Source organism: Schistocerca cancellata, chromosome 2, assembly GCF_023864275.1.
Source record: "Schistocerca cancellata isolate TAMUIC-IGC-003103 chromosome 2, iqSchCanc2.1, whole genome shotgun sequence".
NCBI classification, from domain to species: Eukaryota; Metazoa; Arthropoda; class Insecta; order Orthoptera; family Acrididae; genus Schistocerca; species Schistocerca cancellata.
Window position 1 is genome coordinate 187672556 of NC_064627.1, and position 26634 is coordinate 187699189.

The 26634-nt window shown below is 44.8% G+C and overlaps 1 protein-coding gene and 1 pseudogene across 3 annotated transcripts in view; one reads left to right on the top strand and one right to left on the bottom strand.

Annotated features, from left to right (window-relative positions):
• LOC126161504 (disks large 1 tumor suppressor protein) overlaps positions 1-26634 on the top strand; it is a 935475-nt gene that overhangs the window by 532849 nt on the left and 375992 nt on the right. The window lies entirely within an intron of this gene.
• LOC126164123 (5S ribosomal RNA) lies at positions 21609-21726 on the bottom strand (annotated as a pseudogene).

Consider the following 26634-nt stretch of genomic DNA (forward strand, 5'->3'; position numbering starts at 1 on the left):
CACGAAGAGACCATGAGGATAAAATCAGAGAGATTAGAGCCCACACAGAGGCATACCGACAATCCTTCTTTCCACGAGCAATACGAGACTGGAATACAAGGGAGAACCGATAGAGGTACTCAAGGTACCCTCCACCACACACCGTCTGGTGGCTTGCGGAGTATGGATGTAGATGTAGATATACTTGCACATTTATCATCATTTTCACGTCCATGTTTCAGTTTTATAAAATTTAGCTGCATATTTCACTATCGCGACGTGCAGTCGTGATATACTGTATACACTGTGTTTACATGTGACGAGTAAATATTCTTTTATTGTAACTGGTAGCGGAAATTTTTCTACATCCTTACTACCCCAAAGGAAAGTTGTCTTACCGACCACTGTGGTAGAATACTTGCCTACCACGTGTGGAGCCGTTCGATTTCCGGCTGTGGTATTTTTTAACAAATGTGTAATTTCTACAACTCTTCCGTGGGGCGTAAAATACGTACAAATGAAAAGATTTAATTTGCGTTTTTTATTCAAACAATCTTTTTTAACAATATTTTATTAAAGATAGGTAATAAAGAATTTTTGTATGCATAGAAAACTGGATTTTTGTGTGCGATATGTAATTAGATGAGAACGCCTGCGTTTTACTAAATGAGAATTAGATATTTGTTACTTTAAAATATTTGATGAATTTTACATTTAAAAGCTGGTATTCGAACTGCACGGAAAAACATAATGACAGAAACGAAACTCGAACTAGCGATCCCGCGATTGCATGTCCGACACTACCGATTGTTTCCCATCTTTATATATTTTGCTCTTCACAGAAAATTCTTGTAAGACGTGCACCTTTGCTTACTGATTTTCATACGCCGGGAATTGAACCCAGGCAGGCTACCATTCCAATACAGAACCAAGGTGCCTTTGGAACCAACGACCTTGCTTTATGATGTTAAAGATTATCGGAAAACTTCTAAGTCGATTTTCTCGAGAAATTTGGGAGCTGCATTGAACTGCTTTCGGAGATTGATATTTGAGTTCTGAACTTTATGTTCTGTAAATATAAAAAAATTACAAAAATCCAACTGTGTTTGGTTTCCTTGTCAAAGTAGCACACCAAGTGTCCCACTCAAACCTCCCTGATTTCAAAAACCCAGGGAAACAAAACACAGTAGATACGACAATGAAAAATGCACCACATTGCACACCATCTCAAAGAATTTATTTATTTATCATCAGTACACCTCTACATGTGAACTATTTGTAACACAATGAATATCGAGTCTATATACAGTTTCTTGCCAAGTTCTTTGTAACATTTCCTCTGTTATTGTTGCAGTCGCATCAGTGGTACGATGTGGCAACGTAGGAATATCGTCCATTTTGGTCGCATACACGCGGTCCTTCACGAATTCCCAGATGTAGAAATTAAGCGGCGTAATGTCGGGGGAACGTGGTGGCCAGGCAATGGGTCTTACGCGTCCGATCCAACTGTTGGAAAGTTTCCTATCCAGGAACTTGCGAACAGCCGTTGACCAATGCGACGGAGCCCCATCTTGTTGAAAAATGATGTCGGGTTGCAAGTCTTGTATCTGAGGGTACGCAAACTGCTTCATCATGTCCAGATGCACTGACCCATTCACTGTTTGTTCCGCAAAGAAGAACGGTCCAACAATCCTGTCGTGCATTAGCCCGCACCAGAAGTTTAGTTTAGGGCTATCACGAACCCAAAATCCGCACATTTTGACTATTAACCATTCCTGATAGATGAAAGGTTGCCTCATCTGAGAATAAACATCTTTCCAGGAAGCTGGCATCCATATCAGTACTCTGCAGCACATCCGCAGCAAATTGTTGTCGGCTTGGTTTGTCGTTCGGCGTCAGATGTTGCAGAATTTGCACTTTGTAAGCACACATACGAAGACTCTGGTGAACTATACAATGGAATGTTGGTCGAGGTACATCAGGTTGCCTTGATACTTGACGAATTGACTTACGTGGGCATCTGAGTGTCTGATGTCTTCCACTGTCTCTTCGGAAACTCCGTATCGTGCACCGCCAGAATGTTTCAGAACACTTCCTGTTGCCAGAAACCTCCTGTACCATTCCTTAGTTGTTTTCACATCAGGTGGATCACATTCATACACACGACGATACTTTCTTTGCACAGTAATCGGCAATTTTGTTTCTGCAAACCACACTACTGCTTGCAGGTGCTGCTTTGGAGTCGCCATTTCACTTCGTGTGACCATGCTGCACTCTGGCGACGATACTTGGCACCTCTGACGCGGGAATGTAAATTCTTTGAAATGATCCACAATTTGGTGCCTTTTTCACTTTCGTATGTATTGTGGTTTTTCTCTCCCGGGTCCTTGAAATCGGGGAGGTTTGAGTGGGACACCCTGCATTATGGATATATTACAAACACCGTCTTTCCCTGCAGCGTTTTCGCTTTGCAACTTCCTGAAGTACTATGGCAGTTTTCCCCTAAATTCTTCAACACATGTCCTGCGACGCCGCCCTCCCTCCTAGGCGGTGCATTCCACATATTCCTTTCCCTGGCGATCCTGAGATTATGTTAATCAGTCAGTTTTCAGCATCATTCTACAGAGTGGCGCAGGGAACGGGAAATTTTGAACATTAGTATTGTGGGCACTGTAGTGCCGGCAGTTAGTTATCATGCAGCATTGGAGTGATGCGGAACATGCTATCGTTGTGACAGGGTTTTACATACAGGGTGATAAATGATAAGTTGGCTCTTGCGCAAAGGGTATTTCTACAACATTACCAGCTAGGACATCATGGACGTGTCCAATCTTGTCGAGTGATTACAACGTGGTTGCGTAATTTTGAAGAAACTATTTCAGCCTTGAAGAACAAGCTTCCATGTGGCGTTTGAACGATGTGTACCGCACATAACACTGAGGCTGTTAAATTTGCATCGAGAGGAATCTTCGCTGCTCCGTTCGACGACATGCATCTGCGCTAGAGATTGGACGACGAAGCGCACAAGGAATACTGCCCGAATTAAAGTTCCACCCTTATAAGTTACAGATTGTGCAACAGTTAAAACCACGAGACCATATGTCGTGTGGGGAGTTCAGCGAACGGGTATTGGTAAAATCAAGGTATTGGTAAAATCAACGCGGACTCCAATTTCCGTAACAACGTATGGATGTCAGACGAAGACCACTTCCATCTCAACAGATATGTTAACAAACAGAATTTGCGTTACTTGGTACAGGAAAATCCAAAGAGTTTCAGAGCGTCCATACATAGTAAAAGTATGGTGTACTGTATCACGTCATGATGTCATTGCCCGTTACTTTTTTTAACTTGAGGATGGCATTGCAATAACAGTAACACCCACTCGGTCTGTTTCTAAGTAGAAACATTCTTTTCACCGAGACTATCGATTTCAACATGAAAAATATAATATAGTTTCAGCAGGACCGAGCCACGTCACATTGTTCGACAATCGACGGAAGCCTTCACCAATTGTTTGGAAAGTGCGTCTCGTAACGGTGACATTCCATAGCGTGCGAGATACTCAAATTTTAGTGTATGCGATGTATTGCTCTGGGGACATCTTATAAGCAATGTGTACCGCACATGTTCCATGAACTAAAATAGACGATTGAAGACGAAATCTCCGCCATTCTCCAGAAACATGCTACACCGAGCATTCGGGAGTTTCCATAACAGAATAGTAGAATGTGAACGCCAGAACGAAGCAGATCTCTCCGATGTCGTCTTTAAGACGTAACAGACACTTTATGTCATTTTGTAATGAAAACATAAATGGCATACTAAATATATACACTTCCTTCAATAAAGAAATGTCTTTCCTTAGTTTATTCGTGCAAATATCGTTACTTCAGAATTTCCAGTTTCCTTGTGCCATTCTGTACATCACATGTCAGACACTTCGACTGTCTTCTTTTCCAGTTTGTCACAATCATTGATTGTGTGTGCTCCAGATATACATTCTCAAAAATTGATTCCTGAAATTAAAACCTATGTTTGATGACAGTAACCTTCTTTTGGCAAGGATTGCCCTATTTGCTTGTTCTGATCCACTTCTCACATCCGTGTTGTTTCGTCCATCATGCGTTATTTCCCTCCCGAGGTAGCAATATTTCTTTACTTTCTTCTACCGCGTAGTCCTCCATTTTGTCCTTCATTTTACAGCTAATCTCGTTTCTGCTAATCCTCATTTCATTCGTCTGTACATGGATTATTCTCAGCCAATATTTTGCGCCCAGTAGATTATCATTCTATTCAAGAAATCCTATAATTCCTCGTGACTATCTCTGAGGATAGGAATGTCTTCCGCTAATCTTGCTGTTAATAGCCGTTCGCCCTGTGTTTTTAATTCATCTCCTGAACCTTTGTTGCATATTAATCATTACTTCTTCAATGTACATGTCGAACACAGGGGAGTAAGGTTCAAATGGCTCTGAGCACTGTGTGACTTAACATCTGAGGTCATCAGTTACCTAGAACTTGGAACTACTTAAACCCAACTAACCTAAGGACATCACACACATGCATGCCCGAGGCAGGATTCGAACCTGCGACCGTAGCAGTCGCGTAGTCCCGGGCTGAAGCGCCTAGAACAGCTCGATTCACAGCGGCCGGCCCATGGGAGTAAGACTGCACCCCAGCCTTACAACGTGTTCACGTGAGCGCCTCTCTCTTGGCCTTCCATTTACATTGTTTCCTCTTAGTTCTTATCCACATTGTATGTTTCGTCATAAGCACTTCATTATAACGTTTGTTGCTTATGGCAGATATTGATAAATAATTTGCCTGCTTGACTTTATGTCATACCCGATGGATGTAGATGTTTAGTCCTTACTCCGACCGAATTTTCCCTTGATAAGTAGTTTCATGATAATCTCTGCCGCATATTGGCAGAAATGGACAGTCGGGTTTCGAGCTTGATTTCGATCACTACCCTGTGGACCTATTCCTAGATCTTATTACAAACGTGTATTTTACCAAGGTAAATTTCTTTTTGCGCGTTTCATTGTAATACCTACCGCATATTGGGAGAAATTAATTGCGTTGGTTGTTTGACTTCGATCAATATGCTATGGAGGTAAGTGTTAAGGCCTTACTCTATACGGATTTTTCTCGTTAAGTGTCTTCTTGGGCGTTTCATTATAACGTCTGCTGTGTAGTGACAGAGATGGACAACTGGGTTGACTGCTTGACTTCGATCATCACCCAATGGCAATAAAGTAGATGTTTGAGGAGTTTGTTTTTATTGGAGAAACAGCTGCAGTCGACTCTAGATGATTCAAAATTCAAGAGACCTAAGAAAGTTCGAATAATTAAGAGTTCGATTTAACGAAAATTTTGGCTGATCAAGAGGGAATCAAGAAATAATCGAAATACAGGTATCCGGTACAAGAAGTAAAATAAGAAATCGGTGATCTTTTCCTGCTGCAGTGACCTCTAGTAGTGAGCTTGGGCAAATACATTTTCCTTGTGGCCAGACTCGACAATACGTAATCGTGTACTTCCGCTCTCAGGATGTATATGCGCAACGTCTCCTGTGACGACTTCCCTCTTCTGTAGGTACAGGTGGAATCGACTGTGCTTCTTCTTATGGTTTCCTCAAATCGTTAAAAAGTACGAAATAATGAAATCTGCATCAGAAGAATGGCGTCCGAGAGTGAAACGTTTTGACTTCTTTGAATGCGTTTTTGCAACCGATTTATCTGCTGTATTACGATATTCACTTTCGATGTAACAAAGGTGTGTATCGATGTATTGAAAGAGGACACAACTGATGAAACATTTGAATTACGAAGTGTTAGATAGACGCTGACTTCGGGCTATCAGTGTGTTTGTTGGATGGGTTTCACGCAGGTCAATCGATTTGTCGACTGTACCAAAATACACAGGTTTTCTTCAATTTGTCTACACAGGACAATCAGTTCGATTTATCGCGTAATCCGATTTATCTGTGTTCGAAATAGGAAGAGTCGATTGTACTTAAGTGTTCTCCAGACTTAGTATTTCTCAATAGCAAAAATTTGAAGAATATTGGTAGTCCTGTTCCGTATGAGGAAGAGCAATTTTAACAATGACTATAAGAACTGTGTAGTTAATGCTAATTGTGTGGCTCGGTAGCTACTCAGGTAAATCTGACAGTTCGAAAGGTCTGTGGTTCAGTCCTTAGTCGGTTCTGGAATCTTTCTTCTGTCCTCACGTCTTTCACCTCTGGGTGTTACTTGTTAAAGTTAAAAATGCCGAGCTCGCCGTGGTTCGAAGTCCACGTAAAACTGCGGTCTCTCTTTAACTGGTTGAGTAATTCGAATTCGCAGGAGGCAGCCACTTCCAATTGGATTACGCCTATTTAAAGGATGACAGTTTTGTTTCATTAGTCCAGCGAATATATGTGACAATCCAAAAGAAGATGTGGGAAGAGACAGAAGGTAAAAAAATCGCTAGACACCTACTGTCCGTATCTCTAATTAAATAACTGCCTCACTGAAGCAGGAACAGTGTCGGCCTTTTTTTTTTTTTCAATCGTTTTTCTCTCGACGTTTGGACTGTCAGAGACACGCCAGAGCTCTCAGCAACACGCATTTCCACTCAGTGAACATTCTGTCGCTGACACGTGCGCATATAACATTAGGCAGCGCAACCGTCACTGACACGCACGTTGCGTAAGTTGCCGCCAACGGGTGCTGTTACGTGTGTGGGCGACACGCTGGCGTTCTTTACTGAATACGTCGGAGAGAGGCATCAGCTCTCACTTGTTCGGTACCTGAAAGAGCCCGTACTTTTACATCACAATCAGACTGAAAGTACGAGCCTACCGAGGATCACACCAGATTTGGGACTGAATTCAAGACTCCTTTGCAGATACGGCTCAACATGTCGCTCTTAACGGAATGAAATCGACAAATATAGATGCAATCTCGGGAATAACACAAGGAAGCGTGACTGTACAGTTATATTTTACAGTATATAGGGTATCCCTCCTAAGAGTCGTCAGGCGCATTTTCTCTGGTGTTTCGGCAGCTGTTTGCAATTTCTTGTTTGGTATGTGTAGCTGGAGTTAGACCAAATATTAGGTTAGTACACTACTGGCCATTAAAACTGGTACACCAAAAAGAAATGCAGATGATAAACGGGTATTCTCTGGACAAATATACTAGAACTGACATGTGATTACATTTTCACACAATTTGGGTGCATAGATCCTGAGAAATCGGTACCCAGAATAACCACCTCTGGCCGTAATAACGTCCTTGGTATGCCTGGGCATTGAGTCAAACTCGTGCATTATCCTGCTGAAATGTAGGGTTTCGCAGGGATCGAATGAAGGGTAGAGCCACGGGTCGTAACACATCTGAAATGTAACGTCCACTGTTCAAAGTGCCGTCAATGCGAACAAGAGGCGACCGAGACGTGTAACCAATGGCACCCCATACCATCACGCCGGGAGATCCGCCAGTATGGCGATGACGAATACACGCTTCCAATGTACATTCACTGCGATGTCGCCAAACACGGATGCGACCATCACGATGCTGTAAACAGAACCTGGATTCATCCGAAAAAATAACGTTTTGCCATTCGTGCACCCAGGTTCGTCGTTGAGTACACTATCGCAGGCGCTCCTGTCTGTGATGCAGCGTCAAGGGTAACCGCAGCCATGGTGTCCGAGCTGATACTCCATGCTGCTGCAAAGTCGTCGAACTGTTCGTGCAGATGGTTGTTGTCTTGCGAACGTCCCAATCTGTTGACTCAGGGATCGAGACGTGGCTGCACGATCCGTTACAGCCATGCGGATAAGGTGCCTGTCATCTCGACTGCTAGTGATACGAGGCGGTTGGGATCACGCACGGCGTTCCGTATTACCCTCCTGAACCCACCGATTCCATATTCTTGGATCTCAACCAGCGCGAGCAGCAATGTCGCGATATGACAAACCCCAATCGTCATAGGCTACAATCCGACCTTTACCAAAGTAGGAGACGTGATGGTACGCATTTTTCCTCCTTACACGAGGCATCACAACAGCGTTTCACCAGGCAATGCCGGTCAATTGCTGTTTGTGTATGAGAAATGGGTTGGAAACTTTCCTGATGTCACCACGTTGTAGGTGTCGCCACCGGCGCCAACCTTGTGTGAATGCTCTGAAAAAGCTAATCATTTGCATATCACAGCATCTTCTTCCTGTCGGTTAAATGTCGCGTCTGTAGCACCTCATCTTCGTGATGTAGCAATTTTAATGGCCAGTAGTGTACATAAGTTCGTAGCGTTTTTGTTTTACACGTTTTAGTTCCGGTTGCTATCTGCTTATTTATCTCGTGTCACTTTTGATTTGTTGCTATTTGAGCATACAAATTGTCATTTTTGTCATTCGGTAGTAGTGCGTACAGAGCTGTGAACGGTGGAAAATGGAGTGCCAAGTGAATCGAAACGTTTCCGACGTAGTCTTGTGTTTGAGTTCAGTAAGGGTATGGTTACAGCGGAGGCAGCCAGAAACATTTGCGCCGTGTATGGGCATATTGCCATTGGACAGAGCACGGCAAGAAAATGCTTTTGTAGTTGTAAGGAGGCTTATTTTGACGTTAGTGACTCTCCACGTCCAGGAAGATCTTCGAGGCTTGATGAAGATCGCTCAGACGTATTAATCCCTAATAATCCACGTCACTGTACTGGCACATGTTGTAACCTCCCCACAAAAAAAATTGAAAATGAAAATGTGAGCCAAGTGTAACCTCCCCAATGAATTATTTAAATTATAAGAAACCAAGAACCAAATGTAACCTCCCCACAAAAAATATAATTTATAATTAAATGAATTTTTAATATTGTAACCTCTGAACGAAATTGATTTTAATGTAACCTCTGAACAAAATTGGCTCCCATTTATAGTCTCAGTGCAAAGAATGCATTCACACTTAATATTCCCACAAAATTCTTTTCTCATTTAATGTCAAGTTCGGAATAGAAAAATTCCTAAACACCATAAATAATAAAAAAGTTTAGTAACCTGATAAATTTTAGGAGGACAGCAGCGCTGCCCTTCGGCCATGTATTCTGAATAAAAAAGCAAAAAATTCTTACCTCAGTAAAAACCGCAATTATATCTGCTCTTAACTTGGAATTTCTCGACACAGCTTCGTGCAATGCTGGCGTTTTTTTTTTTTTTTTTATTATTGGAAGGAATGATCATGCATATGAAATATTCTTTAAATTGAAATGAATGCTTTTCTTTAAAAGAGTTGATTTATATTATAAAAATTATTATTGGGGCATTTCTTTGAACAAATTAAATTACAATTAACATACATTATTAAATATGCGCAAGGCTGCTTCTTTACCTTCTACAACAATACTCATCCTCCAGAGTCCTGACCAGAGTCGCGAGCAGAGCACACAGCCGACGCATGCCGACTCCCGCGATTCCAAATTTGTCTAGTAAGATATTGTTTTACTGGGACAATAAAACACGAAGAATAACCAGTATTTCAGCAGCCACTCAACAGCGCTGCTGTATGGCGCTGAAAGTCGGCGCGGGCGGCGTGCTGTACTGGATACTCCTCGTGTTCTACTATACCGGTTTACATCTCAGTAAAACAAATATCGCACTAGAAAAATTCGAGACCTTTCTATCCAATGTGCACGTAAAATTCCGTTTTTAAAATCATCTTGTTTGTAATGGGAAACAGGCGGACACTTTCCGTTGACAGTGAGTGTCGCATGAATGACGTGATAGCTGTGTTTGTGTGGGCTGGCTTCAACTAGATTGCAAAAACGAAATTGCAGAGATGACTGGGTGTTGTTGTGTCGTCTTCATCATCATCATTCATTCCCATTACGGTCGAAGGAAGGCAATGGCAAACCACCCGAAGGAAGGCAATGGCAAACCACCTCCACTAGGACCTTGCCTAGCACGGCGGTGCAGGTCATCCTCATCGTTCCCCTTACGCTCTGTCAATGAGTATGGGACTTCATCATCATCATTTATGAGAACGTAGCGACCTAACACCAGAAGACTACAGCGAACTGCAGGAAGACCTTCAAAAAATCGATGATTGGTGCAGGCTTTGGCAGTTGACCCTGAACGTAAGTAAATGTAGCGCTTTGAGCATAAATAGACGAAAAAATCCACTGAGGTGCGATTGAAATCCACTGCTGTACGATTACACTATCATTGATAAATCTCTGAAAAGAGTAACTACCGGAAAATACCTAGGGGCAACCATTAAAAGTGACTTAAAGTGGAATGAGTACATGAAACGTAACAGCAGGAAAAGCAGATGGCAGACTGAGATTCACAGGAAGACTCTTAAGGATGTTTAATTGATCCACGAAAAAAGTGACTTAACAAAACATTGCTGATTTTTGAGTATTGCTTATCAGGTTGAGCTAACAAAAGAGGTAGATATGATTCGATGCAGGCCGGCGCGCTTCGTCATGGTCTCGTGTACTGCGCGGGATAGCATTACGACGATGCACAACAAGCTCCAATGGCAGACGCTACTAGAGAGACGTTGTGCATCACGGAGAGCTTCACTATTGAAATTAAAAGAGTGGGCCTTCCGGGGATAGTCGGGCAAAATATTACTTCCTGACACATGCGGCTCGCGAAATGACCGCATAGAGAATGTCCGAGAAATTAGTACTCATGCGCCATGCGCGAATGGATGATTTAGGGCTGCGGGAGGGGGGAATATAGTCGTACGAGACGTATCCTTCAACGCACCTCGTAAGGTGGCCTCCGGGATTATAGATATACGAGGGGAGTTCAATAAGTAAAGCAAAACATTTTTACTCTCTGTCAGTTTCGGTTGAAAAATGTGAAATTTGTTGTGGGACACCGTGGAATATTCCCGCTTCAGCACCTATAGTTTTATGAAGTTCCGATAGATGATGGCGCTATACGTAGCCTTCAAAGTGGCGTCTGTAACGGATGTGAGCTCGAAGCAAAGAGCTGTCGTTGAGATACCTTTGGCGAAAGAACAGAGCATCGCAGATATTCATAGGCACTTGCAGAATGTCTACGGAGACCTGGCAGTGAACAAAAAGCACGGTGAGTCGTTGGGCGAGGCGTCTGTCAACAGCGCACCGAGGTCGCTCAAATCTGTCAGATCTTCCGTGCGTCGTCAGACCGCACACGGCTATGTGCTGCCCACAGGAAACTGAAGAAACGACTTGAGCGTGTTCGTCGCCACAAAAATGCAAACGAACTTCTTCTCCGTAACAACGCAAGGCCTCATCCAAGTCTGCGGGAGGAGCTCACAAAACTTCATTGGACCGTTGTTCCTCATCCATCCCGGGTCTCGCACCTTCGAACTTCCGTATGTTTGGCCTAATGAAGGATGCACTTTGCGGGAAGCGTACGTGGATTGATGCAGCAGGATGCAGGCTTCGGCCAGTAGAGTGGTACCATATGGGCATACACACCTTCCCAATAAGATGGCGTAATGCCGACGCATTGAACGGAGATTATGTTGAAAAACAGGGTTTTGTAGCCAGAAGAGTGGAGAATAATGTGGTATGTTGGAAACCCAAATGAAACCAACTTGCTTTCAGAAAAAAGTGTCTTGCATTACTTATTGAACGCCCATGTAGATATGAAAAAAAAAGCCATTCGTGCAGGGGCCGTTTACGAACCGTATGCGTAGAACAGCATGCTCTTCATCGTTTGGTATGGCGCTCATCGTACCTAACATTGTTTATGGATGACGATGCTGCGTAAGAGAAAATGTCGTCGTTCTCATAACCTGGAGAGAATTTCTATTCCGTGCAATGAGTGGGCATCTTGCTTTGTGTGAGTGCTGATGAGTGCCGACGGGTGGGAGAAACATTGCTGTATTGTTCAAATACAGTATTAATGACATACTGTTTCATTAAGTCACATCGGTAAAATACACAAATACGAAATGCGACGAGCAGATGTCAGCTGTAGGGAAGGTGACTGGACGACTAAAGTTTATTGACAGAGTGCTAGGAACATGCAGCGCACATGCAATGGAAACCGCAGAGAGAACGTTTGAGCGATATAGTCTTTGAGTGTTTGGGATCCCCAGGAGGTTTCATAAAGCAAGACATCGAAGCAATGCACACGCGTGCTGCCACATTTATTAACGGTCGATCAATACGAGAGTGCTACGGAAATGCTCTGCAATTATAGATTGGATTCATTGGAGCCAAGAATGCAATCTTTTCGCGGAACTAAAAGGGACAGCTTACACTACACTCGTTCGTCCTCAGTTAGAATATTGCTGCGTGGTGTGGGATCCTTACCAGGTGGGATTGACGGAGGACCATCGAAAGGGTGCAAAAAAGGGCAACTCGTTTTGTATTATCACGTAATAGGGGAGAGAGTGTGGCAGATATGATACGCGAGTTGGGATGGAAGTCATTAAAGCAAAGACGTTTTTCGTCGCGGCGAGATCTATTTACGAAATTTCAGTCACCAACTTTCTCTTCCGAATGCGAAAATATTTTGTTGAGCCCAACCTACATAGGTAGGAACTATCATCAAAATAAAATAAGAGAAATCAGAGCTCGAACAGAAAGGTTTAGGTGTTCGTTTTTCCCACGCGCTGTTCGGGAGTGGAATGGTAGAGAGACAGTATGATGGTGGTTCGATGAACCCTCTGCCAAGCACTTAAACGTGAATTGCAGAGTAATCATGTAGATGTAGATGAACGCTATTAAGAAATTTAGCACCTCCGTCAACCTATATTTATATGGACGCAGGTGTGCTCGCGGCAGAATAGTGCGGGAAGCTATCACAGGCGACGCAAGCGAAGCATTGTATGGGCAGAATCATTGGCCGAGGTATTTACCTGTCGGCAACGATAAGCCACGGCCGTTGTTCTTGCTCTGATGTCAACTACCTGGGACCTGGCCTTCGCCTGGCACATGCTCTGTTGCGCATGCTTGGTTGTTCTATTCAGTCGCTCGCGCTAGTCGCGTTCGGTGTTCGTGCTCTTCTCTTCACGGTTGTCACGCTCTCTGTCCCTCCGTAGATAGACTCGCGCGTCGAGTTCGTTCCCTCCTCAGTGCTTCACCTCCCCGACAGTGGCGGTTCGCGGCCTTGTCACACCCTGCGCAGATACAAAAAGAAAGTTCAGAGAATCAGCAATTGCGACAACCCGCAAAACAATTGTGTTGTCTCGAACGTTCATCTCGCGGAAGGATCGCAAGGACAAAATAAGGGTGGCTAGCCCTCGTACCGAGGCCTAGGAGCTATAATTTTCCTTTCGCTCAATTTGCGAGCGGAACAGGCAAGGGAATTAAAGGTACCCAATCCAGTGAAGTATTCATGTCAGTGTGGCTCCGCGCCTACATGTACCACTTTGGCGAGTGGCGTCAGGGTTCGAGTTACGAGTTTGGCAGGCAGTATTTTTTTTCATGTTGTTAGAGAATTTTGTGTTTACATTGAAGTACTAATTTACTACTTTATTTACCGGTCTCGTCATCTCCATCTCCGGTGGTTTATTGCAAAGCACAGTACAATAAAAACCAACCATATCGCGCCACAGGTAAATCAGTATGAGGTTTCTAAATACAAATTGCTAGTAAATACCCACATTTTCTTTGCTACATAATACCCGTAAACAGAACGAGAAGGGGGGAAAAAAAGAAACACAGCATAAGAACAGCTTTTGCTTGGCTACAGCGAGGACAATAATTTAGTAATTTCTACATTTACAACAGCTCACATTTACAAAAGGTGTTCTAACTTTGCACCGCCTGCTTGAATGCAAGTATTGCATCGCTCAGTAATCCCTTCACGCAGGCGCTCGATAACAGCCTCCGTATTTTGGATGTGACGTCAAACGTTCAACAATTATCGTCAACTTTTGGGGTATTTCCCAACATTTGAGGCCCAATGTGTCATATAAAATTAGTTGACTCAGCGTCGTCTATGTCGCTAAGGTTTTTTTTAAAAAAAAAAAAACGTTAATAAGAATCATCCTGTCTGTACATCTTAACTGAAGTTCTCCTGGTACTCCACCGAGCGAGGTGGTGAGGTGGTCGGCACACTGGACTCGCATTCGGGAGGATGACGGTTCAGGCGGCATTCGGACATCCAGATTTGGGGTTTCCACGATTTGCTTAAATCGCTTCAGGCAAATACCGGGATGGTTCCTGTGAAAGGTCACGGCTGATGTCCTTCCCTATCATTGACACAATCTGAGGTTGTGCTCCGTCTCCAATGACCTCGATGTCGACGGGACGTTAAACCCAATCTTTCTTTCCTTCTTCCTGATATTCCGGTACCGCAGATTTCGTTTCAAACACGTGTGGCATTCGGGCTCTTTAATAAGCTCGTTTACTGTCCTTCCAATTTCACCTGTATAAACTCCGCCATACTCAAAAGTCACCTCTTAGACTCCCACAGCGTGGAGCCGAACATGTGCGTCCGTTTTGCTTCGGCAACAGTCTTTTTAATTTGTGTTTAGTGAAAAAATTCCTTTTGCTGGTGCTAAATGGACGCACTTGCACGCCTCCGCGCTGCAAGAATCTATGAAGTGGCATGTGGCTGTGGAAACGTTGTAACCTCCCCCTCACTTATCGACCTTAATGACCGTAAAAAATGAAACCGCGTGTACCTAATGGGAATTTTGGAAAAGCAATCGTCACCGAAGTTAATCTGTCGGTAAAGAGGGAGGAAAGAGTTACATCTAAATGAAAGGAAAAGTGCTAATGAAACTGGTGGAAATTAATTTTGAAAAGGGGTAAAGTTAATAAAGAAAGTAAATGTGCAGCCGTTACGTTAACAATTAACTAGCGGTAATTAGGTATTTGAGATTTGGGGGAAATTACGGTCGCCAGTCCTAAGGACAATTACTATAGTAACTGAAAAAGAAAGGTTATTACACATATAATTTGCACTAGAAGTGTGGCAACTGAAGGTTGACACGTGTAGTGTGAAAACTGAAAGTTTGTCAGAAGTAATAAATTTCGCTACACTCTGACTTAATTTAGCAAAAGAATTAATAAAACCGGAAAATCGTAAGTTAATTTAGTGAGTGAAGTTAATACTGAGCTTTCTTCCTGAAGCACATCGAAATTCAGTAAAATACGGTTAGTCTTGGGCTACCTCAACAATCATTTCAAAAGCTACTTGAATCCACGCAATTTAGAAATACGAGATTTAACTTTGAACTTGAATTAAATGATTCTGAACAATTAACAATAGTAAAATTTAGTACGTACCAAGCTGAGCTGCAGTCACTGGTAAGCTAAAATACGGTAACAAAGCTCGCACTCTTAATTCGTGCTTGTGTAATCTGAATATTGTAGCCAGCTATGAATGCCATAACTGGACTTTGAAATTAAAGCAGTGAAAACGAGTTAGCTATATTACTTTAATGCTGGCGTTTGAATTTCAACGACACTCGGGTTCATTTCGGAAAAGGAAGGGACCCTGCTTGGTAATGCAATTGGGACAATGAGCAACAAACGTTCATGCTAAGTTGCTGTAATTATAGTGACGAAAATGGAACAGTTTGAAAAGCTGAGGTCTGCAATACAGTTCTAAAACTTTACGTGCGTCCAGTCTTCCTCGTCGGTTGATTGAAGGTTTGAAGCCGTCGGTCGAGGAGGTGGCGACAGTCACTCATTGTCGGCCGTCGCTGTTGCAGAAGCTGGATGTTGGCGCGCCTTCTTCTCGACACGGTCACCAGACGAAACGGGCTCTTGATGTGCGCTAGTTAATGTTTCCCGTCCGCGACACCTTGTCAGAAACTATCATCGCAAGTCGATCGCAATTTCACGCTCCCAAACCCCGAAAGCGCGGCAACTCGCGGGAGCGTCACACAACACACCTGCTCCACTCGCTACTCCAGCCAGACTCCCTCTGCTCAGCCCGCGCTCCACGCGGCAGAGTTAACACTACCAAAGATCCTACACACTTTGATTCTTCACACGACCTATCGTTGTAATCGTTCGATAGCAGTTTTCCCTAGGCAAGACCCAGCGTAAAAATACAAATAATATTTACGAAACAAACCAATTATACATCGACATAAATGCATAAATATACAAATAGTAAAACAATTACAATATACAAAGAGACAGAAATGTCATATCTTGAGGTAACAAAGCAAGGAAAAAAAAATTACAGTACACTAGATGGAAATAAGAGGATATGCATTTCCGGCGTTACAACGTGTGCATAGGGAAAACTAGAAGGATTTTACCTTCAGTGACAACAGCTAGGGAAGACTGCAGAATTGCAGGAAAGGGAACGACGCGCAATGACTGGCGGATTGTATTTGTAGATGTAACATAAAAGTAAAATAAAAACGTGATGCTGTATAGAAGTGTTGGCTTAGAGATCCGGACGGGTGGTCCAGTCGCAAAATTAGAACAGGCGTCTTCTATACTCGATCACAATGGCGCCGTTCCTTCGCGAAGTTTAGTGTACAGTCATTTAACTATGATAAGCGGATGCAAAATTCGCGATTGTGTTGATAACAGCGAAACGAGGGAAAGATTGAAACCCAGTCGTCGAGCATCTCAGCTGATTCTAAACTGCCACTGATCGTGGGTTAAATCGGAGGATTAGCTAATATTCTTCTCACGTTTGCAGGAAGATCTTCAAGTTGACACACTATTTCGACGGTCAGCTGGTCGTTATTTTTAGTTCAGACGCAGCTGTTGCTGAGTCTTGTCGAACAGACGTCACACTAGAGTTGGCGACTCCAAATGGGCCAGTAGAGAGTAATATGTCGTAAGTGCTGCCTCAGCTATAAACGATACGAGCAGCACCGCCGGTGGTGAATGCTAACAAAAACGAGGTTTCGCTGACGTAACTAACGGTCACAATCTTCTGGCGATTGTTTTAAACAATGTCGTGTTATATACAGGGCTATTACAAATGATTGAAGCGATTTCATATATTCACTGTAGCTCCATTCATTGACATATGGTCACGACACACTACAGATACGTAGAAAAACTCATAAAGTTTTGTTCGGCTGAAGCCGCACTTCAGGTTTCTGCCGCCAGAGCGCTCGAGAGCGCAGTGAGACAAAATGGTGACAGGAGCCGAGAAAGCGTATGTCGTGCTTGGAATGCACTCACATCAGTCAGTCATAACAGTGCAACGACACTTCAGGACGAAGTTCAACAAAGATCCACCAACTGCTAACTCCATTCGGCGATGGTATGCGCAGTTTAAAGCTTCTGGATGCCTCTGTAAGGGGAAATCGACGGGTCTGCCTGCAGTGAGCGAGGAAACGTTTGAACGCGTGCGGGCGAGTTTCACGCGTGTATCTGGACATGCTGGAAAATTGGCTCATGCCACAACTGGAGACCGACAGCGCCGACTTCATCTTTCAACAGGATGGTGCTCCACCGCACTTCCATCATGATGTTCGGCATTTCTTAAACAGGAGATTGGAAAACCGATGGATCGTTCGTGGTGGAGATCATGATCAGCAATTCATGTCATGGCCTCCACGCTCTCCCGACTTAACCCCATGCGATTTCTTTCTGTGGGGTTATGTGAAAGATTCAGTGTTTAAACCTCCTCTACCAAGAAACGTGCCAGATCTGTGAGCTCGCATCAACGATGCTTTCGAACTCATTGATGGGGACATGCTGCGCCGAGTGTGGGAGGAACTTGATTATCGGCTTGATGTCTGCCGAATCACTAAAGGGGCACATATCGAACATTTGTGAATGCCTAAAAAAACTTTTTGAGATTTTGTATGCGTGTGCAAAGCATTGTGAAAATATCTCAAATAATAAAGTTATTGTAGAACTGTGAAATAGCTTCAATCATTTGTAATAACCCTGTACAGGCCAGCGCAGGTTTGCACGACTTGCTCAGAGAACAACGCTTGTCCGTACTGAAAAGATTATCAGCCAGCCTAATTTTAATGAATTCCTTCATTACACAGTCCATTGAAATTAAGTAAGACGGTTAAACAAGATCGTTTAAGCGTCAGCACATGTCTCTCATATCGTATCATACGAGGACCGTTCGGAAAACATGATCATATCGGTCGCGAAATGGAAACCACAGTGAAAATCAAAAATGTTTTATTTCCAACAGTTAGCTACACATTCTAGCTACTTCTCTACGTAGACATTTTTCGTAGCCTTATACCAACTTTCCAATACCCTCGTCATATAAAACCGCTGCCTATGATTTCCGCTAATTGTCTACGCTGGTCCACAGTTGGTTGTCTCTGCCAAAATGTTATCAGAGCCAGCGGTTCATGTGAGCAGAGATGAAACGCAGGGGGAGTCATTCCGGGCTGTATTGTAGGTGACCAAACAATTCTCGTCGAAAACGCTGCAGGAGTATCTTCACTGCCCCTGCATCGTGTGACCGAAAATTGTCCTGAGTGAGGACGCATTACGTGGGCTGCGTGACATCAGGCGAAATCTGTCACCAGGTCCTCGTACTTGGCGGAGGACTCTCGGTCTAGGCATCTTTACATGTTCACTGTGCGCTCTTAATTGAAAAGGGTCACATGACACTATCACCGGTCATACTTGAGACACTGCCCAACAGGTCAGTACAAAGCTTCATGGGTTTTCACTGTGGTTTCCATTTCGTACCCTATCTGACCTTACTTTCCGAAAGGCTCTTCGTATTATTTAACGATACTCCCATGATAGAAAAACGATGTGCCCGCTAATAAACCAGACGCCGCACGCTCTAGACTCAACTCAGCCATCCACTAATTTATCATCAAGTTTTACTCGCAAGAAATTAACACTACCAGAGTAGTTGTATCTGTATGGCTTCATGTTTTATGCACCTGATGGATGGAAACCTGTGTGTAAAATATTACGACATAAGGTTGATGTACACTCATGCTGATAAATTAAGGATAATTGCAGAATGTGTTGCCACACAGCGTGACATTACACAAAAACTGGCGCTAATAGCAAGGCACATAGGGAACACACACGACATAAATCTGTAAGTCCACGGTTTTGGTGATAAGTTGAGAAACACATGTGCTACAAAACGCCACTGTTTCCTGCGCATGTACCCCGACATCAGTGTGGGATATGATCACCATGCACACGTACACAGGCCGCACAACGGGTTGGCATACTCTGGATCGGGTGGTCGAGCAGCTGCTGGGGTATCGCCTCCTATTCTTGCACCAGTGGCTGTCGGAGCTCCTGAAGTGTCCTAGGGGTTTGAAGACGTGCAGCGATACGTCGACCTACAGCATCCCAGACGTGCTAGATGGGGTTTAGGTCTGGAGAACAGGGAGGCCGCTCAATTCGCCTGATATCTTCTGTTTCAAGGTACTCCTCCCGATGGCAGCTCGGTGTGGCCGTGCGTTATCATCCATCAGGAGGAAAGTGGGACCCACTGCACCCCTGAAAAGTCGGACATACTGGTGCAAAATGACGTCCCGATACACCTGACCTGTTACAGTTCCTCTGTCAAAGAAATGCAGTGTTGTATGTGCACCAATCATAATCCCACCCCACACCATCAAACCACGACCTCCATACAGGTCCCTTTCAAGGACATTAAGGGGTTGGCATCTGGTTCCTGATTCACACCAGATGAAAACCTGGCGAGAATCACTGTTCAAACTATACCTGGACTCGTCCGTGAACATAACCTGGGACCACTGTTCCAGTGACCATGTACACTGCTCTTGACACCAGGCTTTAATGGTTCTCCTGTGACCAGGTGTCAGTGGAATGCACCTCGTAGGTCTCCGGGCGAATAAACCATGTCTGTTAAGTCGTCTGTAGACTGTGTGTCTGGAGACAACTGTTCCAGTAGCTGCGGTAAGGTCCTGAGCAAGGCTACCAGCAGTACTTCGTGGCCGTCTGTGGGCACTGATGGTGAGATATCGGTCTTCTTGTGGTGTTGTACAATGTGGACGTCCTGGACTGTAGCGCCTGGACACGTTTCCTGTCTGCTGGAATCGTTGCCATAATCTTGAGATCGCACTTTGTGGCACACGGAGTGCCCGTGCTACGACCTGCTGTGTTTGACCAGCCTCTCGTTGCCCTAGTATTCTACCCCTCATAACGTCATCAATATGTGTCCTTTGAGCCATTTTCAACACACTGTCTCCATTAGCACGTCTGAAAACGTCTGCTCACTTACTCGCTGCACCGTACTCTGACATGCACCAACACACCCCTGCGCATGTGGACTGCTGCCAGCACCACCGTGCGACGACCGCAGTCAGATACACCGCATGGTCATACCCCGATGTGATTCAAACCCGCAAACCGCCCACCAGAGCGTTGTTTCACCATGTATCAGCATTATCCTTAATTTATGAGCATGAGTGTAGTCCTGTGATCGTGCGAATGTGGCGTATTTGTTGGCCTCCCCGCTCTCGAACAGCGCACTGTAAGCCTACCATCATTTTCCTCCCAGTGTACGTGATTGAGAACGGCAAACAGAGGTTCTCACCAAGTTACTATAGTCGTTGCTTTTACTGCAAGGCCGACCTGGCTTGGTTCTCTGGGCTTGGGAAGAGGGCTCTTGTAGAGCCCGCTGACTTGCAGATAAACGTGGACCACTTTCAAGGCAGTCCACTGTCTGTCCTCTACACGCAAATTCCTCGTAATGAAATTCTACTTGTGGACTTTCCTTCAGGTGAAGTTCATCAATATTCATATGCTGTAGATTAAATTACAGAACGTTTGTTTGGAAAGCTTCACATAAGTTTATACTCCATGTAGGCTCTGCTATACGTTTAGAACACTCTTTTTCTTTTTTCTAGGGAAACACCGTGGTCCATAGATAATACTATCGTCATTATTCTTTACTCGTGAGCACTGCATCTCTCGGAGGCGACAGTAATCTCTTCTGCCTGTCAGTGTAAAGCTCTCTGGACCTTCGTTATCCGCTAGTGCCAACGAGCTGCGCTTTTAATGTGAACTCAATGCAAATTCGTTTTTTTTTCTCTCTCTCTTTTTTTTCTCTCCCAAAACCCGGGCGAAGCGCCGTTTGATTAAAATTAATGGACTCAAGCGCCAGCTTCAAATACAATTTTGCGAATGCCACTACCCGAAGTACTTCGCGTCCTTTTGTCTTCCATGGACGCAGGAGGGTTTGGGCTGCTGCTTATCGTGAAACGAGAATTGGCGTTCATCTCGTCTACACTGAGTCTCGTTCTAAATATAAATGAATAAACAGAATTCTTGCATAACTTTAAATGAAAGATGTACCTCACATGGAAGGTGTTAAGGATGTTACAGGTGAAGATAATAAGTGAAAAGAATATTTTCTTTTTTTAGAGCTTTCGCCGTTTATTGTGAACTCTAACGCGTCGGGCTCCTCGAATCACTTCGTCACGACGTCCTCGATTGGCATTTATGACATAGTTGGTCGACCGCTGCGCGGTTTGTCTGCAGTGTCCGTTTCTCTGTTACCAAACTAAAAAAAACTAAAACTAAACTCCGTCCGAACAGGCCATGAAGGCCCAACGGCACCGACCGGCCGCCGGGTCATCCTCAGCCCACAGGCGTCAGTGGATGCGGATATGGAGGGGCATGCGGTCAGCACACCGCCCTCCCGGCCGTATGTCAGTTTACGAGACCGGAGCCGCTACTTCTCAATCTAGTAACTCCTCAGTTTGCCTCACAAGGGCTGAGTGCACCCCGCTTGCCAACAGCGCTCGGCAGACCGGATGGTCGCCCATCCAAGTGGTAGCCCAGCCCAACAGCGCTTAACTTCGGTGATCTGACGGGAACCGGTGTTACCACTGCGGCATGGCCGTTGGCAAACCGTTACCAAACTACTTCACCCAAATCCGCACGTTGCTGATGTCCGCCGCAGCGTCCCCATACAGTTTCTTCATGGATGATGCGTAACATTTAAAATTATGAATCTAGAAGCAAAACGCTGTGTTTTCCAAACTGGTTTTAATGCGTAGATCCAATGACGCCGCAAATGAGTATAAATGCATGGTGACTGTGTTGAATGGTGGTGTTGTGAAAAGGATAGTTCAGGCTATGATGTGTACTAATTCCGTTGTTGTATGTTTTTTTTATGACAGAAGGCATTAGTTTTGGATCCACCCTCGTAGCTTATTTACTTATTATCCAGAGAGTTGAAGTAGCGAGCGGTAATCTTAAAAACAGAATATTTTTTTGTATGATTTAGTTTATGCATTTAGACCAAGTGTGTAGCAACCAAATTTCCATCAGTCTGAGATAGAGAGCTAGACAGTTCAAAGATTTAGGGGTGAAGGGAATGTGCTGTATGCAAAAATTCCTGGTGTGACGGAACAAAAAGGTTCCTCGATGTGCTGTTTGAAGTCTTGTTGGGTCAGATTGCAGAATGTTCCCTTACAGGGCCGCAAACAGGGCGGATGGGAATGCACTAACAGACGAGGTTCAGTCTGCTGCGGATTTTGACGTGTAATATACATGTTATACACATCCAGGGACTACTTTGACACGTTTCTGATGCTCTGCGAATGCTGACACGACGCCAATGAAGCAGCCATGGCTTGTGCAGTGAGATATCCTGGCCGAAGAGCTCCATCAGCTCAGTTTTACGCCAGTAGATTCTTTGTTGTTGGGATATGTAAGGAATCGTGTTTGTGTCACCGAACACCCAAACCCGAGTAACTTCAAACAGCGCATCGAGTTAGGTTGTCGGTGCATGCCACCACCAACTTCACTCGCGGGTCGTTTAGGATATGCATTGAGTTTTGTTTTCAGGAAAGTGGGGCCTCGTTCGAATACTACACTTAAATGAACATCCCGCCACCACAACACCCATCTGAACACCGCGAATTCTGTACATCACATTGCAAACACCCCTAAAACTTCGAACGCTTCTAGATACGTGACTACATTTTGTAGACATTTGATTTAAGTTTATACACAGCGTGTTTAAATACAGCAGCAACAATGCAGAAAAATATAGTTTTGTTCTTAAGTGATATTGTGTGTATGACATAGACAAGGTTGCCTGTTGTTTGTGTTGACTTTACTTTGGCCGGACCGGTAACAGGTTACATGCCAATCTTCGGCGATCGTATTGTGCCCACATAGAACTTCTGTAGATTTAGAGCGAAATTTTATTTAACTTTTGATGGGTTTCTAACACGTCCTCCATTTGTTACAGTTGCGGCAGCATGTTTCATATTAAAGTAAAAACTTAAATTTACCGAAAAAAAAAATTAGGAATTGAATGATAAAGCTCATTATATGTCCGCTCCACAAAATTACCTGCCGAAATGTAGGAAATATAAATTGGAGTGTATTTTTTTCCTGTTTTCTGTTCAGGTTCGCAACTTGTTTCTACACTGGTTACAGTTTTCCCAATGTTTGAACCCCTGCTTTGAAAATGGAGATTTCAAGCCAAACGACTTATTGTTTCAGAGTCCTTATTTCAGAATCCTTGTAGAAAGATTTTCACGAGATGGAAAAATGTGTGTTGGTCCTCAGATATAAAAGTCGGAAGAATGACGAAGATTATGAGACGACAGAATCTTAATGTATACTCGCTGCAAATGTTTTCTCTGTAACCAACGTTTTCTAATGTTATATGCGTCTTATCTTGACATTTTTTCGGTATCCGGACTGGGTTAGGCAAAAGCCAGTGAATATAAACACTATTTTGTGTAAAAACTGACGTTATAAATATAAATAAATATCATTTCTTATAAAAGCATAATAAAACCTATGATACATGTTGTTGAGAAATCGTCAGGAAATTAAATACGTTCTGCGAAACAGATATTTCACCTTTAATGTTGTGGGAGCGGTGAGTTAAATGACACACATGGAGCCGTTTTAATCACTGCAGTGGTCAAAATGCTTCAGTTTTTTAGACGATACGTTGAGACTCCGGAGTTGTATGTGCGGATATGTTGAATCGATTACATGAGGATGAACACTTCTTGTACAAAGTCATCTTTCCTGCCGGTCGACTTTTCACTTAAGCGGCAAGGTTAACACACATAACTGCAGGATTTGGGGCAGTGAAAATCCACATCAAACATTGCAACATGTTCGTGATAGCACTAAATTGAACGTTTTTTGTGCATTGAGCAAGAAGAAAGTGTACGGCCCCTTTTTTCCGTGAGAGAAACACCAACAGGATAGTGTACCTGGATATGTTACAACTTTTGATACTACAGATCGATTAGGATGACCAAGAACGAAATGTTCACTTCATACAAGATGGTGCACCATCCCACTTCCTGGCTGACGTCCGGGATTTTCTCAGTGGCCGCTTTCCAGGTCAATGGATTGCCCGTGATGCGCCAATTGCATGGCCCCCATGTTTCCCAGACCTGAAACCACGCGATTTTTTTAATAGGGATTCTTCAAGAATATCGGCTTTGCACTTCCTGTGCCTACTTCCCAACCTGAACTTGAGCAAAATTACCTGCAATGGTGCAGCGAGTTTGGGAAGAAATTGACTTCCGATGGGATGTGTGCAGGATAACCGTCGGAAGCCATATACAACATCTTTAGTTTAAGGTAAAAAAACTTGATGCGTTTCCCTACAAAATACACTCCTGGAAATGGAAAAAAGAACACATTGACACCGGTGTGTCAGACCCACCATACTTGCTCCGGACACTGCGAGAGGGCTGTACAAGCAATGATCACACGCACGGCACAGCGGACACACCAGGAACCGCGGTGTTGGCCGTCGAATGGCGCTAGCTGCGCAGCATTTGTGCACCGCCGCCGTCAGTGTCAGCCAGTTTGCCGTGGCATACGGAGCTCCATCGCAGTCTTTAACACTGGTCGCATGCCGCGACAGCGTGGACGTGAACCGTATGTGCAGTTGACGGGCTTTGAGCGAGGGCGTATAGTGGGCATGCGGGAGGCCGGGTGGACGTACCGCCGAATTGCTCAACACGTGGGGCGTGAGGTCTCCACAGTACATCGATGTTGTCGCCAGTGGTCGGCGGAAGGTGCACGTGCCCGTCGACCTGGGACCGGACCGCAGCAACGCACGGATGCACGCCAAGACCGTAGGATCCTACGCAGTGCCGTAGGGGACCGCACCGCCACTTCCCAGCAAATTAGGGATACTGTTGCTCCTGGGGTATCGGCGAGGACCATTCGCAACCGTCTCCATGAAGCTGGGCTACGGTCCCGCACACCGTTAGGCCGTCTTCCGCTCACGCCCCAACATCGTGCAGCCCGCCTCCAGTGGTGTCGCGACAGGCGTGAATGGAGGGACGAATGGAGACGTGTCGTCTTCAGCGATGAGAGTCGCTTCTGCCTTGGTGCCAATGATGGTCGTATGCGTGTTTGGCGCCGTGCAGGTGAGCGCCACAATCAGGACTGCATACGACCGAGGCACACAGGGCCAACACCCGGCATCATGGTGTGGGGAGCGATCTCCTACACCGGCCGTACACCACTGGTGATCGTCGAGGGGACACTGAATAGTGCACGGTACATCCAAACCGTCATCGAACCCATCGTTCTACCATTTCTAGACCGGCAAGGGAACTTGCTGTTCCAACAGGACAATGCACGTCCGCATGTATCCCGTGCCACCCAACGTGCTCTAGAAGGTGTAAGTCAACTACCCTGGCCAGCAAGATCTCCGGATCTGTCCCCCATTGAGCATGTTTGGGACTGGATGAAGCGTCGTCTCACGCGGTCTGCACGTCCAGCACGAACGCTGGTCCAAATGAGGCGCCAGGTGGAAATGGCATGGCAAGCCGTTCCACAGGACTACATCCAGCATCTCTACGATCGTCTCCATGGGAGAATAGCAGCCTGCATTGCTGCGAAAGGTGGATATACACTGTACTAGTGCCGACATTGTGCATGCTCTGTTGCCTGTGTCTATGTGCCTGTGGTTCTGTCAGTGTGATCATGTGATGTATCTGACCCCAGGAATGTGTCAATAAAGTTTCCCCTTCCTGGGACAATGAATTCACGGTGTTCTTATTTCAATTTCCAGGAGTGTAGCACTAAATCTAGCTCTGTAGCTTCTTTCAATAAATGTATATGAATGTTATAAGTTGTAAAGTCATTTTTGAAACACCCTGTAGATTAGAACACCGAAGCCTGTTCGAAATGAGAGACTTTCCTTGTTAGTGACAGACGGCCACGCTTTGCCCTTGACTTAGATGTTGGTTTGTAACCTCAGTACGACGGAGGAAGGGGCGTGCGCGGCCTGTATGTATCTATGGTGTAAGGACAGTGGGCCCAAAGCTCGCGTGGTTAACAAAGTAGAGGCGGGTGAGACGTTGCGGTTCATTTAGTGACCGGCGAAAGTGGATAGGGCGCGTCGAATGAAACGCACGGTCCGTGCTGTGGCGCGCAGCGAATGATGCGACCGTTTAGAGGCACTTTAGGCGCCGCGCGCCCCCAGGCGTCGTGTTTTACGACGGCGGCCGTTTTACAGCGGCGATAAAGCGCAATGCCCCGTGGCCGGCCGGGATCTTCCCCTCCCCCACCACCGCCCCCGCAATTACGGCCGACATGACGCGACAATTAAGCCAGCCAGCTCCGGCCGTCGCTGCCCCGCCTTACTCGCTGGCTCTGTGTTTATGGGCACAGCGGCTGCTAGAAAGGGGATAATTTCACCGATCCGGCGGCGGGTGTAAGTACCGTAAAGTGATGGGACAAGCGACTCTGCGCTATGTGTCGCTTTCATGAAAGTGAACAGACGGGCAACTGTGAACAGACAGAGAAGAC